Below are 21,056 nucleotides of genomic sequence, written 5' to 3' on the forward strand. Positions count from 1 at the left end.
AAACCTAATGAAGGAAACCCTAACTCTACATTATCTATCACTCCAAATAATGTAGTTTACCTTGAAGATGTAGGAAGTTATTTGAATTACAAGTTTGAGTTGATTGGTAGTGAATATATGAATAAAGATCTGGAACTAGTTTTCAACCATGACATAACTATGAAGCCTAGATTTGAACATATAAAGGAATTAGACTTATTTAAGTATCATTTCTATTGTGAGTTAGATACACATGAATAGACTCAAATCATACTAAGTAGGATACATGATGGAAAATTATGGATTTAAGATAATGTAGTAGACATATCTACAGATCTTATTCATGAGGTAACTAGTCTTAGAAAATAAGGCAATGTACCTATAAGAGAGAAATTGGTAAAGAAGAAAGTGGAAAGTTTTACTAAGGAAAGGCTATCATAATTAGCTTCGTCAAGCAAGATTTTGTGAGATTTCTTAGCAGAATTATTGCTTATTCAATTTTTGTAAGTTCTAAGATAGATGAACCTTCAAAAAGATTCAAATATGTAGCATATAAGATATGTGTTTAGAAAGAGCAAGTAAATCTAACTAAAATACTGAGGATGCAACTCTTGGAAAACTTTGAAAAGATTAAGAGAACAAACAATGGTGTGTTTAGATTCTAATAATTGATAAATCACATATTCTTCCATGTACTAAAGAGACTTCCTTACTTATCAATAATAGATAGAATGAGTAGTATGGAGAAGATATCAAAGGTATGTAGAAGACACCCTACAGATAAGATATTGAATAGTGGTAATTTGATAATGAGAACATTTCAAAATGAGATGAAACAAAGATTTAGGACTTCACTAGCAATTGTGGATAGATTCAAGGAGGATATATGTATTCTAGTTGATATAGATCATACATACATTCAAGCAGTAGAACCTCAGGAGATATTTTTAGATCCTTTGAGCTATGAGTTGAATGATGATGTTGTAGTTGGTTACATTGACTTATTTTTGAATTTAGAGAAAGATAAAGAAAAATACAGATTTGGCACATTTGATGAGATCACTCAGCATGCTCATCAAGCAACCTTGGAGAAGGCATCTCACAAGAAGGTTGAATCAATTATGAAGAAGACACTATTAGAGGCTAGAATGATAAAGAGTGAATCTAAGGCCATGAGATAGACTATTAAGCAAGGTATATTGAACATAAAACCCTTGTCAGTATTAGTTGTTGAGAAATCTTCGGGACAGAGCATTCCATATGCAACAGTATTTGATGTTCAGACAAGTGAACAAAAAAGAAAATCAAAGAGATTAGTTGAAGCAGTGTTTATAAAGACAAAGAGAGTCAAATAGATGGCCACAAGACCTAGTAAGAGGTAGAAAACATTGTTGATAATTGAATCTAGTGATGAAGAAGAGGAGGAATAAGAAACAAAGAAAGTAGGAAAGGTGACTCCACCTAAGAAAACAATAGGAAAAGCTCAACAACCATGGAAGACAAAGATTGATAAGATTAACACAATGATTGCTAATGGGGGAAACTTTGTTCAAATGAACAAGTTTTATGATTTATAATAAATTCAAGAGGATCAAATTGATATATCTTCTATGAGATATATCATAATAAATGATATAAGTTTGAAGGATATTGAAGGAGTGCTGAACCAAAAAACCTATGAGAGACTTATAAATAAGAAGACAGCTAAAAGAGAAGAAGACCTTGAACTTCAAAAGTCTATGCTGATGACTATCTACAAGACTAATGATGAAGGTGAAATAAAAGGATTGTTGAATAACCTCACTCCATACTTAAGAAATAAGTTGAGACCATTTCTATTCATGGTTGGAGAAAAAGATAAGTTGAGAAAGGAGACTATAGTAGCAATCAATCAAATATTGTCAGAAGCAACATCTCCTCCAACTCCTAGGACCTTGGAAGTGTCAGTAAGTGGTGACACTATGTAGATTGATCAAACCAATATTACTCTTAATATTGATGATACAATCCATTTGGTGGAGCCGAGCCAAATGTATCAGAGACTAAAGATATTGATGAGAAGTTGAAACAAATTGAAGAAGAGAAGAGGCTACTAGAAGTATAAAAGAAGAAAATAGAAGAAACCAAGCAACAATTTCTTAAGGAAGATAGGAAAAGAAAGGAAGATGAAGACAAGAAAAGGATTGTATAAGAAGAGAGAATAAAGAAAATTGTGGAAGAGGTGAAGAAAAGATCAAAAGAGAAGAGAGGAAGAGAGGAAGAGGAAGAGAAAAGAGCAAAAGAAGCAACAAAGAAATAGAGGGAGGATGAGACTAAACCATCTAGTTCATCTACTTTTGTCTCTCTTGTAAGTTTGTCTACTAATAATGATGATGATCAAATAGATCTAATCTCATCTCTATATAAACTCATAGAGAAGAATTTTTTTTTGAAACATTTGCAAAAAAATTTAATGGAAGTGATAGATAGATTGCACAACACATTAGGAGTTCAGCATACTAGACCAGATCCTGAACAGACAACACAAGCAGTGCTAAAGTCATTCAATGAATAATTCACAAACTTATTGAATGTTGTAGAGGTGAAGGCTCAAATTTTCCATAATGCTAATCTATTTAGCACTATTTTCTAGAACATCAAGAATGACTTTGTCAATCTTGATACATGCATAAAAGAGCTTCAAAAATGCTAGTAGGAAGGGAAAGATTTGTATGTTAAGTGTACGTTATCATACAAATTGACTAAAGATATTAACAGTCAGATAGAAACAAAGATGAATGAGCTAGAGGCTTTATCTAGCTAGATCCAACATCCACCTAGCAAAGTTGATGATTTTGAGAGTTAAGATGCCAGTATTCATAGTGGAATCAGGAAACTAGAATTTTAGGAAGAGCAGATATTGAAGAGAACATATAATTTTAGAGAGTCCATTGCTTTGAAACTATCTTTTGTTGAGAAGAAATCAGAGGAATGTGTCAAGGCCAAGGACACATATACAAACTTTTTGTATTCAGATATCAATGTAGTTGAGATTGCATCATATGCATTATGTACAATTCTCACATCAGCTGAGTCTACCAAAGAGACATGGACAAAAGGTATGGATAGTTTGAAGACTATTTTTGATGATTGTATGAAGATAATATTAGCATAAGGGAAGACAACAGTTTTAGCAATTTTGTTAGTTTTTGGACAAAATATTGACATTTTGACCTTTGTCATTGATTTCAAAGGGGGAGAGATTCATGTGAAAATTATATGCATGAGATTGTTGGGAGAGATAGAGATATAATGGGAGATACATGTGGAAATAGTAAAAAGTGTAAAGTATTTTGTAAGGGGGAGCATATGTAAAAACTTAACTAATAGATGTAAGGTGTTATTTAATTTTATTTTTGTCACTTAGCTAATTTTTCCTATTTTGTTTTCATCAATGCCAAAGGGGGAGATTGTTGACCATTGACAAATAGTGATATGTAATTATTACCACTAATGGAAAGACATGATGTACATGTTGATAGGAAACCTTAGAATTAAAGATACTTCATGTTTGGTAATCAGAAAATTGTCTAAGTATAGAATTTGGTTTACAACAATGTATTGCTTTGTTTATAACATGTTACTAATGTCATATTATGACAAGAAAAGTTACATGGAGATAGTATACATGTTGTTGATGATGTTTATAACCTCAAAAGTTTGTATGGACTATACAAAACAAAGATAATCGTATTTTGGTGAAGCAAAATAGTGGAATTGAAGGAAAGAATTGTTTTTTTTGCAAAATGATTACTTGTCCAATTAGGGCTAACATCCTAGATGTCTACTCTAACTTGGAAAAGTGAATTGTGGTCTTAGCTAACCCAACCATATTTTATGTAAAGCCATAGTATTTATGCAAAGGACTTCTTGCAATAAAAGGTTTGTGAGTTATGTTTTGCAAGTGCTATCTTGTAAGATTACGAGTGAGTGAACTTTTGTGAAAGTGATATATGAACAGTTTTATATGAGTTATTTGGTGATCTGAGATTGAGTTGAAGATCAAAGATTAGACAAGGAAGAAAAATAAAATAAAATAAGTTATTTCTTGCATACATTATACCACAACTCTTAATAGCATTGAAATCTCCTAACATGTATTCAAAGTCTCTTAACAGGGACTCCTTATACTGAATTTTCTCATTGACTCCTAAAAAAGTCCATCCTCTAACAAGGAACATATATATTAGTATATTATCTAGTGGAAATCATCCCCACTGGGGTTTTCCCTTAGCCAGGGTTTCCCTAGTTAAAAAAATATGGTGTTATGAGTTATCTTTATGTATTGTTATTGTTACTATTCAACATGACTTTATTTCTTTATTATGCATGGTTTAAAGTAAGTAATAATATCCAGTTGGCAACTAAAGTTTGTAGATTACTGATTCACCTTCCCCCTCTCAATAATCCCTATTTCTAAAAAAATTTCCAATGCAGTAGATTCAAAAATCAACTTGCAAGGTGCACTCAATGACCTTCCCAAGAATCTTGAGAAATTTTGTGCAAGGTTCATCTATAGAAAAACACAAATAGTTGATGACCATATCAAGCTATTCAAAGAAATATACAAGTAGAAATAGATTCAAGAGGAGAATGTGGTCTTCCATGTATTCCTATAATCATTGAGAGAAGTTTCCTTTAACTAGTACATGAATTTTCCATCCAGATGCATCCAAAATTGGGTCATATTAAAAAAATTATTCTTTGAAAAATTTAAAGCATTCATCAACTCGATTGTGATACATCATCAATTCATATCAATCAAGAGGGACCCAAAAAAGACCATTTCATGATTCAGTTACCACTTTCACATGGCATATTACAAGTTGGAAATACCCTACACCATACCAATTAAAGATACAATCTAGATTTATCTTAATGCTATAGACCATCTCACTACTATTTTCCTGAGAAGACTACCTTTTGTAGACATCAACACATTAGACAAAGTCTTCTATAAAGCAATTACCTTTACTAAGATATCCAATCTTAATAGAGGAGGATTGATAGTCCTAGCTCAAGCTACTACAACAATACCGATATATCTTGCTAGAGCACAAGTGATGCCTAGTCAATTCATTCCAATGAATCTAATCTACTACAATAGGCACTAGCTATACTAGTTCCATCCATAACTTACGCAAGATATGAACCTCCAAAAGCTTCTTTCTTTGAACAAAAGGCAAAAACATCCACTGAAGTAGAAAATAATGTTGCTTTTGAGATTGGTCGAATGAAGAAGACCATGTCTCAAATTACCAATGAGTTAACCCATTAGAGGTTGTCTTAAGGGAATAATAATAACCTTCAAAAAAAAAATGTACATCCTTACAAAAACAACTATGGTTAGAATTACAACAAGAATTTTAGCAGAAATAATAGTACAGGGAACAATTTCAATCCTCCATAACACAATAATGGTTTCCAAAGACAAAATCAACAATAGAACACCCCATCCAAACAATGAAAGTATCCCTACCAATAATTATAACAATGCTCAATTTGTGGACATTAATCAATATGATAGTAGTCAAAATGTACCCTAATGATGACAACTCATATTTCAATGGAAATCAAGAAGTGAACAAAAATTCACAAGGAAATAATAATGAACCCCCAATGCAGTTCAATACAATGCTACTAGAATCCCATGATTCCCCACAAAGTTTGGGAATGGAAGAATAAAGTCAATGAAGAATTTACTTTTCCATTCAGCCAAAAATTAGATCCTCAACTAGAAGAGATTCATTTTTTTGGGAATGATAATTGAAATACTTACAATTTGTAGAACCAAGGGAACCCATTACTAATGGAATTTCTCTTGCATTGCAACCAACTCCTCTAGATCCAAGAGAAAAAAATAATCTAGTGCTTACTAGAGCACCCTATGTTGCAAAACAAAATAAAAACCAAGAGAATGTGCCTACAATCCTAAATAATTCTACATGGACAACTAAAAAATATAGTGTAGTGGAAGATTTGAATAGAATAAAGGCCAACATTTCCTTCTTTGATATGCTACAAAATTTTCCTAATTAGAGCAAATCACTATTGAAAACTCTTGGTCATACAAAGGAAACAACTAATATAATGTCTAACAAAGGCCCTCAAAAGATAATGTCACAAAAAGGTAACACTTCTGAGGCTATGCCAACCATGTATAAAGGCAAGGCTGAAGTGCCTCTTTTCTTGCTTAGTTACAACAATCTTTGGACAAAACTTCAAAACACTCTTATTGGTTTAGGATCTTCTTGTAACTTAATACCACTTTTGATAGATTAGAGGTTGGAAGTCACTCCACAACCCTCAAATCAGATAGTGATACAACTAGACAAAATAGAAGTAAAGGTTATTGGGGTATTGAAAGATGTTTTAATATAGTTAATTGTAGATCCCTAAATTCAAGACATCATAGACATACATATGCTAGAAATTTTGGAAACATATGGATTGCTATTAAGTAGAGAATGGATGAAATGCTTAAGGTGATGATTCTTAACTAAGTTTAGCCAACTATGATTTCCTTGGAAAGGATATAATAATCAAATCAAGATAGAAGTTGAGCCAAAACTAAAGATGATGATCACATAATACAATACACCAAATGAGGTAGCATTTCTATGGTCAGATTTAAGCTCTTACAAGCTGATGGCTCTTGACATAACCTCAACAAAGAAATCAGACAATCTAAATAGAAAATCCATGATCCTTATCCCAAAAGAAGAGATTGCGACTCAATTCATAGACAACATGGTTACAAACTTACAATGCTTAGGTGAAGAAGTAGAATGTTTCTCTCCTTTAAGATTTTGTAGGCTATACAAAGTTAGTCTTTTAAAATTTAAGTGTTCTCATTACCAAGAAGCAATTGCTTGAGTATTAACACTGATAATACAACTAAAAAATGGTCAAATTATAGGTGAGATAAAAAAAGAAAATTCAAGTTCCACATACATATCTGAAATCATGGATCAAGATGAAGAGGAAAAAGAAGATTTTAGTACATCATATAGTGACACCTCTTCAAATGGTGGATCTTTGTCTTTTCCCCCACTAGTGATGATCAAAGTCTTAAGGAGAAGACATTTTGTAAAAGGCCAAGCTAGGACCTCAATAATTTTTCAACATAAACCAAAATTTGATAAAATTAAAAAATTGATTGGGGAGATTCAAGATCAACAAGAGAATTAGAGACCCCCCCCATATCAGAGATAAACAATGCCAACTCACCAAGTCTACTATGTGAAAGATTGAAAATTGAAAGTTCAAGTGAAAGAAAAACTTCACACAAATAAACACAAGTCTAGAATGCCCAAAGAAAAACCAATCTGGATAGTTAGGTTTGACAACTCTAAATGCAAATTAGGAGTTGGTGCAAGTATTGAACTAAGTAATGCCAAAGATAGGTTTTTTGTTATGTAGTCTATCATTTACAATTTAGATGTACTAACAATGTTGTAGACTATGAAGCCTTAACTTGCAGACTTCTCTTCACATTAGAGAAGGACGTCAAAGCTCTCATAACTGAAGGAAACTCCTAGTTGGTGCTTATATAGGTGATATCAATCAACTCTTGCAATGATAGAAGACTATTTCCTTAAAAAAAAAAGAGTATACAATTTGATGAAAGATTTTGAGGCCTTGAATATAAGGTCCATCTTGAGAAGGATAAACATGGTAGTTGATGCCCTTGTAATTTTGGCCAGTTCATAACAACCTATTGAAAGAACAAAATTAAAAATATTTTTAATAGAATTGGCTACCTCCCCATCTATCTTAGACAACATTACAAAATTTTCAAGTTTCCAAGATGACCAACATATTCTTGAGTTCATTATGTGCAATGGTCTTTTCAAAGGACAAGAGATTAATGATATACACCCAATGATAAACCTAAGGATGATGAGCTTGAAGATAAAGATGGAATTATAAATTTGAAAACCAATACCATTCCTAAGGGGATGGTAGAGTTAGAATGCATCTTTGATTAAGATGAATCAACATGTAGTAAAAGAACTATTGAAGAAAATGGAATTGAATAATGTGATTCATATAATTTGGGTACAAAAGAAGATCCTAAGATGGTAAGAATTGGAAAGGCATGTGAGCCTCAAGAATGAGAAAGTATTCTTCAATTTCTTATAGAATATAAAGATGTCATAGCATGGAGTTATGAAGAACTTAGGATGTATGATCCTAAAAGCATCACTCATGACATTCTATTTCAACTAGATGCCAAACCTTTTCATCAAAGGTAAAGACTGATGAATCCCATTATTGAACCATTAATAATGAAAGAGGTCCAAAAGTTTCTTGATGCTCAAATTATCTTTCCAATCTAAAAATCTACATGGATTGCTAACCAGGTTCTAGTAAGGAAAAAGAAAGGAGAAATTCACCTCTATGTGAATTTTTTTAACTTGAACCAAGCATCCAAAAAGATAATTATCTTTTACCCTTACTTAATGAAGATAATAAATTGTGAATGGATCTAAAATGATGTATTTTCTAGATGGATATCTAGGATATAACTAAGTGATGGTAGATGAGGAAGATAGGCTAAAGACTTCTTTTACAACAAAATGGGAAGCCTTTGCATAGAAAAGAATGACCTTTGGATTGATCAATGCATGAGCTACTTTCCAAATAGTGATGGATGAAGCATTCAGGGATTAATAAAAAAATGTATAGTTAGCTACATGGATGACCTAACTATCTTTTCAAAAGATCAGAATACTCATATTTTTGATTTGAGACAACATTCCAACTGATGTCAAAGATATGACATATCCTTCAATCCTAAGAAAGTGTTCATTTAGGTTTACAAAAGGAAATCTTCTAGGTTACATTATTTTTGAAATAGGATAATCTATTGATCTTGTGAGAATAGAAGCACTTCTAAAGTTTTCATCACCCCACATTCACAAAGAACTTAAGTCTTTCTTTGGGAATATTAATTTTGTGTCCAAGTTAAATAGTAGGTTTTTCGAGATAGTATGCCCCCTCAAAGACTTTTTGAAAAAAATTGAATGTGTTCCTAAAATTAAGAAATCTTTTGAAGACATTAAAATTTCTATCTCCACAACTCTAGTACTTGTAAGTCTTGACTATGAATTGCCTTTCAAAATCTGCTCTTTTGCTTTAGAGAACTCATGTGCCAAAATTCTCACTCAGAAGAGAATATTTGAGACCCATCACATTAATGGTTTATCTGCTAAAGAACTTTGAATTGAACTATTCCAATGTTGACAAATAATATTTCACCCTGATAAAGGTAGTCAACAAATTTCATAATTACATACTCAGGAGTAAGATATATGCTATTGTGCCAGACCCTGTAGTCAAATCATTACTAATACAGAATGAATTAGATGAAAGATGAGAAAAATGGAAGGCTATATTACAAGAATTCAATTTGGAGATTCAATCAATGAAGCTAGTTAGAGGTCAAGGCTTAACCAATATGATAGCTAATAATGAGATTGGTACTGATAATAAAATCAGATTTGATGACAAAATCAACACTGACAATCAATAAAAGATTATAGTGTATCAAGTGGATATTAATCAAGGAGTAATCATAGATGTATGATATCAAGATATTGTTTACTATATTTTGCACAACCAATACCCTAATTGGATGAATAGTTCCCAATACAAAGGACTCAAAATGGAATGTGAATCCTATATGCTTCAAGATAGGAAACTTTATAAATAAAACTATGAGGGAATTTATTGAGTGGTTGGGACAAAAGGAAGAAAAAGAGTTGTTGTAATAGTATCATTATTACTATGGCATGGGAGATGGATCACCAAAGGCTACGACCCATATGATTTTGAGATCGGGTTACTTTTGGCCTAAAATCTTCAAGGATACATTTGAACATGTATGTTCTTTTCACATTTTCTAGATAAGTGCTAGCAGGGAGAGACATCTAGCTATGCTAATACAACCATTATTTGAGGTATGCCCTTTTGCTAAGTGGGGGTTGGACTTTATTGGACCAATAAAATCACCATCATCAAAAGGACATATGTTTATTCTCAAAACTGCTAACTATTACACATGTTGGAGAAAAGCTGAGACTTTCATAAACTACACAACAAAAGTTGTTGCTAATTTCTTAGAAGAGCATATTATTACTAGGTTTGGGATATTATTTTTCCTCGTATGCAACAATGGGTCATATTTTGCATCAATATTCCTTATCCAATGAGCATTAGATAATAAGGTTATGATAAAGTACTCATCAAATTACTATCCCCAAGGGAATGGTGTGGTTGAGTCCACCAATATGAACTTGTTTAGAATGATAAAATGCTTATTGAAGGAAAACTCAAAAGATTCTCACACTCAACTAAAATATGCATTGTGGACAAACATGGTCAAGATCAAAAATGCTTTGGGTTGAACATCCCCATATCTAGTCATCTATTGACACAAACTAGTATCCCCACTTAATCTCAAGATTCCCATTTTGAAATTCATGAGTGGGTATGTCGAGGATGCTAACAGAGTCCATGTTTGATTGGTGAATCTCTTTGAATTGGATGAGAAAAGGACAATAGCTTTAGAGAACATCAAAACATCAAGTTGTCATCAAATGGTGGTTTGAAAAGTGAGCTACAATCAAATCTTTTAGAATATCCAACTTTACTCTCCTATGGAACAAGGAAAGAGGAAAGCTAGGAAGTCACAGCAAGTTTCAATGTTTGTGGATTGGCTTGTATGAGATTGTCATGATTTTAGGAGAAAACACTTTCAAAATAAGTTATCTATAAGGGGAATTGGTCCCATTTTTGGTCAATGGCCAATTTTTGAAACATTATTTTGAGGCCTAAAAGTAGAAAAAAAACCAAAAAAACAATTTTAATTTTTTTAATGCAAGTGTGTTTGCTTTCAATTATGTGTTTTCTTCTAGTTGTGTGTATTCTTTCAATTGTTTGTTTTCTTTAAAGTTGTGTCTATCTTTTCTTGTCAGTCTAGGGGTTAGGTGCAATCAAGAATTTTTCTTGATGCGTCCAATAGATCACTCCTTTTGGTTTTGACTTTAGGGAAGAGGTATGTCTTTGTCAAATCATTCAAATGATTTTATTTCTTGTACCAACTGAGAAAAGATATGGCTTGATGTTGTAAAATAATTTTAGTCTTAAAATAAGAGTTGTAGATCGATAGCTCTCAACACTTTAGAACTATATAAATTTAAGAATTGATGGTGTTAAATTTGAAGATTTCGTAAGATCCTAAAAGGTAATAAGACAAAGAGGATATGCACTCCAAAATGGCTATCCACCATCTCTATAAAATGCTTCAAGGAAAAATCAAATGGAAATATGTGAAATCTATGAAGCAAATTAAAAGAGATTACCAATGACTCAAAATGAAAGAATTGATAACTCATCAAGAGCCCTCATAATTAATTCTCTCATCTAGTTACACAATGATTGATACATACATTTTACAAGGATTCTTTATGAATGGACATGTATAGCAAAAGATTGTCTCCAAGTTGCTAGAAAATCATGATAGACTATTGATCTCAGATTGGTTTTGATAAGGGAGAGTCAACACACTTAAGTTATTTACTTAGTTCATGCCAAACAAGTAGTACATGCCAAGCACAACATGTATATATTAGACCATGTTGAGTTATAATGAGTGTCAAGCCACTTATGTGCTGAGTCACTCAAGTGTCGAGCAGACAATATATGTTGAGTGATATAGGAGCCAAGTGAACAGTGGATGCCGAGAAATATAGGTGCCAAGCCATAGTAGAGAGATTAGTGTATGCCAAGCATTATACACTTCAAATGCTGAGTAAGATGGTTTTGACATACTTGTTTGTAATGGCACAAAACAAATGTAAACCATTTTTGAGTTGACTTAAGATTGAATTTTGATATTTTGGAGATAAGGAAAAATCTCAAGTTTGAATTTCCTATGCAATTACATGTAGCCAATTAGAAAATGGGAAGGATTAAGCAGAAAAATAGATGAATCTCAGCCATAGATCCATACCTAACCCTAATTCACCTAAGTCTTCTTAAGGAATACAAACCCTAAACTCTTTATGAGTGTAGAAGGACTAAAGAGAATAGTTTGCATGTGCAAACAAGAGCACTCATGGTGGCTTAGAAGTTTTGAAGTGATTTACATTGCAAAATTAGTTAGAACAAAATAGAGGATAGAAAAAGATACACGAAAGAGACATCTGACCAAGAAGGGTCAAAGAAACATCAATTTAGAGGTGATCTTTTATCAAGCAAGTGGTGCAAGAGCACTCACTTGTGAAATCATGAAATAAATTTGTTTGGGTCATCTATGACCTCCTTCTAGTTTTCTTTCTATGTTTTCAATAACAACACAATGATTCTAGACTCCTAGGTTCACTTTAACCCTTTTGTGTGGCTCATTAGCAATTTGGGTGTTTTTATAAGCTCATTGCTCAATGAGGTCACAAGGGAACAATCTATGTAATTAGATGTATTTTCTTATAATCTAGGGTCCATCAGTGGTATTAAGTCAATTAGGGTTCATTTGGATAGTTCAAAATTTTGTTAAGGCTTTAAAATGTAAAAATGCAATAAAAATTCCAAAAGTTGCTATGCAACTTTACAACTTTTTGCATAATTAAGAAAAAGTGTTTGTAATCAATCCCCCAATAGTCACAACCTTTCAAATTTGGTTGGATCAATTGGGGAAGACCTTCATATAGCCCTTTTAGGTGGTTGGAAGGTAGAATGTAAGTTTTTAGCATTGAAATCAATAAAAGTAACCCTATTTTCTACATTCAGAGCGAGTTTTTTGAATGGTATAGATGCGTATGGGTACATAGAGGCTTAAGCCTAGTACTAGTGGATGCAGCATTGAGTTAGATTTTAAATGCAACTAGTTTGAGGTTCTCAAACTCTATAAAACTCAAGTTACACCTATTTTTGTGCAAACAACTTGGATTTTGAGGGTTTCTAGGGTTTTAGAAGAAACTATTTCATAACTCCAGATTCTACCATAGGAAATTAATGGCCTTTGTTGGAATCCTTGTACTCCTAATTTTCTTTGAGATTATTTTGGTTTTAGTTTCTAACATGTAGGGACGAGGGAGAAAGATGATGCCTTAGGTGCATATACCATGATGCACCAACACATTGTTTTTCTACAGTTAGTATTTCGGACCCTAAAACTCATTTCTAAAGCCTTAAACTTTGGATTTAGACTATTTCGAACATTAATCAACCTATCCAATTGGTCTAGTGTTTTTGGCACATGTCTAAAGAGCACTTTCTTTGTAATAGTGCCCTAATTAGCCCTTTAGGCCTAATTGTTGTCCCACAGGTTATGTTAGCATTTTTATTCATACGATATTAGCACTTTGGGGTCTTGGAGTACATCTAAAATGAAAACTCTCTTGGTGGTTGGTTTCCATGTTTCAATCTTCTTCAAGTTATAGGCAAAAAATTGATTTCTTGGGCTACTAGCATTCCAAGGATGTAATGAAGGATCTATGTCTTTTTTTGATTTTAGGGTCTCAAATTTAGTCAACATGACCATGTTGGTATGAGAATAACATTCCCTAAGTCTTTTGTTAGAATTACATGTTTTAGGTAAGTTTCATGCATTGAGTCCCTTTTTGTAAAGGTGCAAGTGCAAGGTTCTAGGGTCTATTTTGGCTCTCAAACCTTCTTAAGGTCTATTTTTGGGTTGAACTCTCCCAGCTTCTACTATCCAAACCCTCACCACTTGCATCAAGTGGTATCAAAGCCCATCTAGGTCTTTATGCTTCTAATTTTTTTTGTCAAAATGTCAGACAAAGAGAATGATGGATTGCCATCCAAGATGACTAATATAGACATAGTGAAATATTTGAAGGAGGAGAAGATAAAGGAAGATGCACAAAGGAATAGAGATGAACTTAGAAATATTGAGATGAAACAAATGAGAGAAGAGTTGAAAAGGCTTAGAGAATAGCTCTCCAAAGCCAAGAACTCTAAAGAATTTGATGAAGAGAGTGATGAAGAAATCCCTTTGGAGGAAGAAAAACAAATACCTCTAGATCAAAGGCTTCTTATGAGCACTCTTAAGTCCATGGAAATAAGAACCATGGATGCCAAATTAGACTTACCAACCTATGATGGGAAAATAAACCCTAATTTTGTAGTTGATTAGGTGGATGCCCTAAATAGTTTCTTTAAATGTGATGAGATTCGTGAGAATCAAAGGACAAAGATAGTCGTAATCACCCAAAAATGGTCATCTAGACTATGAGCCCCCTTTCTAGAATTTTTGCTTAATTTATCCATTGGTTATCTTTGATCAAATCCTCAAAATTCTATTTATTCTATTATAAAATATGGTATGACCACTTTAATTTCCTACACACATTTCAAACCCTCTCAAAAGGCAAACCATTAATTGTGATTAGTTGAGATGCTTGTGCATATGGATCACTCCCACTTTTAAACTCCACCCTTGATTACACTCATCTTGCCTCTTAATCTCTACCATCTATTTTTATTTAAAAGGAAGGACTCTCTCCTAATTCAAAAAAATTTAGTCTCTCTTGCTATTGTTATGTTGTAGGTTTTCTTGGTGATTTTGGAGACTTGTAGCATTCTTGCATTTTTTCATTTTAGCTTAGCTCTCATTTTACTTACATTATGGAATACTTTTTATCTTAGTTTCATTTATTATTTAGCTTAGTTCTCTTTGTCATATTGCATTTCATTTAGAATAGCTTGCATTTGCATTGCATTTTATTCTAGATTCTTGGATATTGGCACTCTTGCCTCTACTTTTTGAGTCCATCATTCTATGGTGCACCTTACAAGGGTTGCATAGTTTGGTTCACTTGAGAGCCACGATCTCATAGCCTTTTCACATCATAGATATAGGCTATAAGCCAGATCTTGAGATTCACTCTTCTATGGGTTCTCTCGAGAATAATGGTTTATAGAAGTGTGATACTTTTATGCACACATTTATGGAACCCACTAGTAGGGCTTGAATCAAGTTCCTAGGTCCATTTGTTTTCATTTCTCATTTTTTGTTTTTTAATAGCATCATATTAGATCTAATCAAGTGGTTTTGTAGAGTTCTCACTTTGGTTTTAAGGCTAACCCATATTCAGATTGGTTTGAAAGCCAAAACACTAAGTTTTTAAAGATTTGATCATATCTCTTAAACCACTTGTATTTTGGTTTTGAAATTTGTTTTGTAGGTTGAATATGTGTCTGAGATGTCTTAGTCTAATTTTTAGATCATTTTGACTTGATTTGTGTTAGTTATGAATTTTTCTTCTTTTTTTTCATATAAAGTCATTTATGGTCATAAACAACAACATTTTTGAAAAAACTTACATTTTCAAAAAGGTTATTAAATTTTATAGGGGGTACTTTCTTTGTGTTTTGAATTTTGAGGTTATATTAAGGATCAAAACCTTGATTTGATAAATCCTATTTTGACAAAATGGGCTCTTAGGCCACAAATGAAGAGATTTTTTTGAATTTCTTACATTTTTGAAAAGCTCTCTAGTTTTTAGTAGGGTTCTCTTCTTTTTATTTCTATTTTTGAATCCAAAATTATAGCAAACAAGTCCAATCTTGTTGACTAAGTCAAAATCAAAGAGTAAAAAAGAGATCATTTGTGATTAGCTTGCACTTTCTTTGCATACACTTGGTTAGAAGATAACTTGGATCTTTGAGGCAACTACCCACTTTTTGTTGTAGGTCTTACTTAAATTTAATGCCCTAAACCTTGGTTTCTTTACTGGAAGTTTCTCATTCCATTGCTAAAAAGAACGTATGCCAAAGCTTCAAATGCACAAGGGCTACTAATAATTGTTTGTAGGGCTGCCCAATGCATAAAAACCAAAATTTCTTGTATTTATTTTATTCATATGTGGCATTCTACTAGTTTATTTCATTTTTTAGGCACATTAAACTTACAATTGGGATTCTTTGGTGATAGGAGAGTATGCTCTTAACCCTTGTGATGAATCAAAAACCTTGACCCACCTTTTAATTTTGAAAGAAAAGGGGTAATTGAATCTTCTTGGTGTGTTTGGGGGAAGTAATTGAGGTAGAAGATTATGCTCTTCACCCTTGAGGTGAATCAAAAATCTTGACCCTTGAGAGTGGATCCATTTTGTGGTAGTTAGGATCCTTTAGAGGGCCTACTCTCGGACAACCTAGGAGGAACAACCCGAGTGGGGACAAGCAAATTATTTGGCTCTTCCAACCCACTATAAACTCAAGGTTATCAAGGACACAAAACCTTGGTAGACATAGTGTTTGTCTTCACTTAGTGTGATTGCTTATGAGATTTTGACCATAGGGTCTCAATCACTAGGCAAGAATGCTTAAGGTGCTCTTATGGTCGTGAGTTATGTTACCCACCACAAGGTGGGGTGTCCCTCAATTGGGTGCAAGAGAAACATTACAAATGTAAGCCCTTTTTAAACACGCTAGGTTAGTAGCTACCCTATTTTTCCACTCAACTTCATGGTGCAAGGATCAATCCTAGTGGACTACCTAGATTACCCCAAGATTTTACACTCACCATCTATATTCTCTTGGTTGTGCTTATGGAACATCCATGATAGATCCAATATCTCTTCTGGGAAACCACTTGATGTGAGGCAAAGGAGCATTAAGCATGGGCTAAGTTGTTGACTAATGAATTGTGACTTTTAGTTAGATATTCCTTGATGTGTTCTTGAATGTACTAGACCTATGGAAATCTTTTGAACATACACATGATGATAGTTCTAGGGCTTTCTTTTAAGACCTCACATATGCTTGTATCATGAATGGTTTCTTTTTCCCTTGATTATTTGAGGACTACTCCATGTGTCACTATTTTGCTTGGAAAGAAATTTCTTTTGAATATAAAACTTGCTATACTATCAACTAATGTCAAAATTTGTCAACCAAGTCAAAGCATCAAGTCGTAACATTTTTCTTGTGTTTCTTGCTAAGGGGAGTTTCATCATTTTATTTTTCTTTTCTATGTCTCTAGTGCTTGAACATGCTTAAAGTGACTCTTTGGTCTTAGTGTTGTTGGTTTTTCTATCTTCATGGTCTATGTCTACTTGCTAGTTATTTTTTTTCTAAAGTGATTACCTTGATTTCTTGACTACACTCTTATGTTGGGAAAGTTGTTCACTTGTCACCGTGCTTGCTCTATTTACTTGGATATTTGGCTTCTTGCCTAGATCTTGACTTGAGTCACTAGTGTTGTAAGTTTCTTGGACACTTTCTTGACAAGTCACTTTACTCTATCTTTACTACTTTCACAAGTGAACACTCTACTTCTCTAGTTTGGACATCAAGTTATCTTGTGTCATCTTTTTAGCTTCCTCTAGTCTCCTTCAGGCTTGATTATCTATCTACCACTATGGCATTCAAACCTTGTGCTACCAAACCTCAACCAAATCTAGATGATCATGATATTCTCCATGTCACTAAAGATTTTAAAGATCTATATGCTCAATACAAAGAACTAGAAGAGACAAATGATCTTTCTTACCTTCATCTCTCTAAGAATATGATAGAAATGTAGTCTAAACTTGAGAAAAGATTAGAGGAGAAGATTTCATTCTTAAATGAATCTCCCTTAAGACTTTTACATATGCATGGTTCATCTTCTTCAAGGTCTACATATTCTACTTCAAGACATCAAATGTCTTCATCTTCTATATCTAAAGACCTCCTTAGAGAGAAATAAAGTGATACCTCTTTTGAGCCTATTTCAAGCTATCATGATAGACCTATCTTTGACCAAGGCAATGATGAAGGCATGGATGCATACCATTCACTTGAGAAACAAAAAAAGGGCTCTAGACATAATTATGATAGAACTTTTTCTCCCTTGGAAAATTCCTATGATGACATGTTGCAAACACTTCTTGGCACCAAGCTCATCATATTACCTAAGTCTAGCTCATATGGAAACCCATTCTTGGATATCTATTGTTCTTATCATCAACATAATGAGCATATAGTACTTCAGATTCTGTTGAGCTGAAACATAAAATCCAAGATCTTATTGATATCTCTAATGAATCATGTGATGAGGATACTTTTCTTGAGAAAGATCATATTAATGAACCTATGTTTAGTGATAGTTTCCTTGATACCTCCACTTCTTCCAACACTCATGCACCTCCCAATATTTAAAATCTTTCTGACATGCCTCTATCAAATAAAGAACCTAATGCTCTTCATGTACATTATACCTATCCTCAAGGGCTACCTCTAAAAGAAATTAAAGCTAACCTTCACTTGGCTGCAAACCTTTTCCATACTACTAAGCCTAAAGATCCAAGCACTACTTCATTCACTCTTCATTCTCTCTTGTCCTTAGAAGTGGCTCCATGTTAAGAGGACTCTCAAAAAGAAAAAGATATAAAGGTCAAGAAAGATCAAGATCAAGCACCCTTTCATCTCCTTCAAAATTTTACCCCTCTGCATCCTATGTCTTTTCCATCCCCCAATTATGATGAAGATACCACTTCCATTATCTCCCTTGATCTTACTGAAAATTATGAGAAAATTTCTCTTCCTATGCTATCCAAAGCTACTTGTCAAGATCAAAGAATCCCCTCATGTTCTACTTCTTCATATCCACTTCAAAATTGTGCTCAAGCTTCAAGTTCTCCTATTAAAAGTGTTGTTCCTATCAAAGCTACTCATGAGTCTATTGATGACTTTCACTATGTTTCTCACTCTAAAGATGTTGATATCCCTTTTCACTATTCATTTGCATATCCAAAGTATATCCTTGGTCCTTATCCATCAAAGATAAAGCCTTCAAACCTTCCATCCAAATTGGGACCTTATGTTCTTTTCATCTGCTACATTTTCTACTCCTAGCTCTCCCATCATAAATCAAGATCAACAAAGAGACTCATCCTTAATGAATTTCCACCCATTTATCCATCTAAACTAGTCATATAAGCCTTATTCATCCACAAATCCCAAGTCTTTTGGAAGCGAGAATAAACATAATAATCTATTTAAAAATGAAGATCACTATGTCCCATCTAAATGACATGTGAATGCTAAGAAGGAAAATGAACAAAAGAGACCACAAAGGTCCACTATTAAGAGAGCTAAATTAAAGAAAATATGGGTTCCTAAATCCATCATTGAAGATTTTTTTTATGAAGTATCCAAAGGAAAATCTAAAGCTATATGGATTCCCACATCTCTCTTGAAAGACTTGAATATTGAAAATACTTCAAAGTTGACATTCAAGCTTCCAAAGGCTTCCATTCCATCTTTTGAAAATCTTCCTAAAAATATTCCAAAGCCTGCCACTCCACTTTTTTCCAAATCTCTTCTACCACCTCATACATCTAAACCTCAAGTTATTTCATCCATGATTCCGCCATCATTCCAATACCCTTCAAGGTGTGTGTCAACATTGATCTTGTCCAATATTTCAGCTACCCTCATGAAATCCTCTAAACCTTACACTTACTTTATATGCATGAACTCTTATCCTCCATATACTCTTCCTACTACCATTTCTCTTTCATTACCCTAACAACATCTTTGAGCATACCTTTCTATGGTCTTGGCTTATCATGACTTATCTTTCCTATAGGAGCACTATCTACATTCAAACAACTTGAGATCTTTCTAAAAATTCAAAATTCAAAAAGATTAAAAAATAATAAAAGATAAAAAAAAAAAAAAAATGAAATGAAAATGTGCCTTTGTGAAAACCACTTCTTGTGGCACCTTTGCAGCAAAAATAAAGAGAAATAAAATTCATCCTATGGTAAAAACTACTTCTTGCAGCACCTTGGATAAGTATCATGATGAAAACCTAGTAAACAAGCATCATGCATATTTCTTCCATCATCCATCTATCCCCTCTTCTCTTTTTGATCTTGACAATGTTAAGCTATCCTTGCGTATTGGCTATCTTATCTATCACGCACCCCATATTTTTCATTCATTCATATCCTTCATATCCAACTCTATTCTTATTGCTCTATCCCATTGCTATCCTATTTAGCTGACCCCTTGGTCTTGATCACAATAAATAAAACATGGTTCCCATAGGTCTCTTGACATGGCTACTTTTTTGGACTACACACTTCATGCTATCTCACTTATTGGCTTCCATTGCTTATCCCATATGCTATCTTAGTTAGTGGCTTCTATTTCTTATCCTATACTTTATCTTGCTCATTGCTTCCATTGCTATCCAAAACCTTGTTCATTTGGCTATCTTTCCCTAGCTTGGGTACTCTCGAGGAGTCAATCCTTGAGGATCACTTTCACTTGTTTCATACTCCTTTATTATCCATCTCTACTTATCTACCATTTTTTTGCTCCATCATGTCATATACCTTGCTAAACATTGAAAAAAATGATGTGATCTTGCTTGAGAACTAATAATCTCTAAATCATTCTATAAAATCCAAAAAAAAAAAAAAACATATATGATGCTGAAAAAATCCTAAAAATCAGAAAATGTCCTTAAAAAATGATCATCTTAGTGAAAACCTAGCAATAGGTGCTTTGATATATCACCAAAAAAAATCAAATATCTCAAAAATAAAAAAAAATTGATAAAAGTCCTAAAAAAATCTGCTAAGTGGTGAAAACCTAGAAATAGACACTGTTTGAGACCCTTGCATCTATGTCTATCAGTCTCAATCACCATTTGGCTACACATTTCCTAGCTCAAAAGTGTTGCTTGTCCTTGTCTCGAGGGCACAACTGCTACTATTTGAGATATCCATGTGCTAATATGGTTTCTTTGGAAACTCACAAAATAGTGTTTCTCAACACTGCCCCCCAAATTGACATCAAGTGTTTCTCAACACTTTTCAGATAGTTTACCTATAGTCTCTGATGTTGTGATATTTCTCACTATCGGAATCAAGTCTTGAAGAAATGGCCAAGTGGCTTACACACATGCACTTAAACATTTGAATGATTGAGCTATGATGATCTTCATTTACTTTGTGTGTTGTCTATTATAATTTCTTTACTATATGTTCCCTCCCTAATAGTCTTTCAAG

Source organism: Cupressus sempervirens, chromosome 9, assembly GCF_028749045.1.
Source record: "Cupressus sempervirens isolate cs-2001-9-10 chromosome 9, ASM2874904v1, whole genome shotgun sequence".
NCBI lineage: Eukaryota > Viridiplantae > Streptophyta > Pinopsida > Cupressales > Cupressaceae > Cupressus > Cupressus sempervirens.